The sequence below is a fragment of the Chrysochloris asiatica genome, unplaced genomic scaffold (genome assembly GCF_000296735.1).
Source record: "Chrysochloris asiatica unplaced genomic scaffold, ChrAsi1.0 scaffold00109, whole genome shotgun sequence".
In the NCBI taxonomy this organism is placed as follows: Eukaryota; Metazoa; Chordata; class Mammalia; order Afrosoricida; family Chrysochloridae; genus Chrysochloris; species Chrysochloris asiatica.
Window position 1 is genome coordinate 6,740,832 of NW_006408627.1, and position 1,819 is coordinate 6,742,650.

Consider the following 1,819-nt stretch of genomic DNA (forward strand, 5'->3'; position numbering starts at 1 on the left):
GGCACTCACATGAAAACTCCTGATAACAAGTTGATCATCTTATCACAAAACATATGAAACTATCTGAGGATAACTCAGACAAAAGCTTCTAAATGTTTTAAAGCAACAATGACCAGACATAACTATCTAATCAGAAGTCAAACTGTGGTTCCACAGATTGATTATGACACCATAGGACTGTTTTGATTGGTCCACACCTCTCAGAATTGACTCAATGGCTACTTGAAAACACCTTTACAAAACTGAAAATGTTCACATTTACAAAACTGCAAAGCCCTGGTTGTGCAGTGGTCAATTGATTAGCTACAAGATACGCATTTCTGTATTTATAGATGAATTGATATGTCTAGAATTTAATCGAGAGGTCTTGTGCAGCAGATTTGCCTAATGCAAAATGTAGTTTTATTTCTGGACTGCTGCTTCCATGAGTGTTGATGGTTGATCCAAGAAAAATGAAGTCCTTGACAACTTCAACCTTTTCTCCGTTGATAAGAATGTTATTTATTGTCAGCTTGAGGACTAAGGTACACCTGACCAAAGCCATGGTATTTTCAGTACCTCATATGCATGTGAAAGCTGGATGATGAATAAGGAAGACCATAGAAGAATTGACACATTTGAGTTATGGTGTTGGAGGAGAATATGAAAAGTACTATGGGCTACCAAAAGGAGAAAGAGATCTTTATTGGAAGAAGTGCAGCCAGAGTGTTCTTCTGAGGCCAGGATGGCCAAACTTCAACTCTCATACTTTGGACAAGTTGTCAGGAGGGACCAGCCACTTGAGAAGGATATCATGTTTGATAAGGTGGAGGGTCAGAGAAAAAGAGGAAGACCCCCAGTGAGATGGATTGGCAAAGTGGCAGTATGAATGGGCTCAAGCATACAACAATTGTGAGGTTGGCCCAGGACTGGGTAGTGTTTCGTTCTGTTGTTCATAGGATCGCTGTAAGTCAATACCGACTTGATGGCACCTAACAACAACAACAATCCAGAAGTGGAGTATGGAGATGCTGGGTGAGAATATGTAGAGGAAGTAAAATTATTGGCCCTGAGTTCTTATGCTCATTACTTTTGCATGTTTGAGAATGCCCACAGCCAAATGTTCCAAAACAAGAAGAAGCAAAATCAACACATTAACACAACATCTCCAACAACTAGAAACAGACCAGCAAAGGAAACCTACAGTTAACAGAAGAAAGGAAATAATAAGGATTAGAGCAGAAATACACAAGATAGAAAACAGAAAAACTATAGAAAGCCTCGGTAGGACAAGAAGCTGGTTCTTTATAAGAATTAATAAAATTGCCAAACCATTGGAAAACCTAATAAAAGAAAAGAGGGAGAAGACATAAATAACATGCATAAGAAATCACAAGGGTGATATCACAACAGAACCAATAGAAAGGTAAAGGATTATAACAGACAGAATATTATGAAGAGTTGTACTTCAAAAAAATTGAAAACCTAGAGGAGATGGATACATTTTTAGAAAAGCATGACCTACCTAAACTTACAAAGAGTGAAATAGAACTTGAACAGACCGATAACAAGGAAAGAAATTGACAAAATCATCAAAAAACTCCCAACCAAAAAAAGTCCAGGTCCAGATGGCTTCACTGGTGAGTTTTACCAATCATTCAGGGAAAAGCTGTCACCAATTCTACTCAAATTATTCCAGAATATAGAATAGGGTGGAAAACTACCTAATACATTTTATGAAGCAAGCATAGCTTTCATACCAAAACCAGGGAAGGACAACACTAAAAAGGAAAATTGTAGACCAATACTCCTCATGAACATAGATGCAAAAATTCTCAAC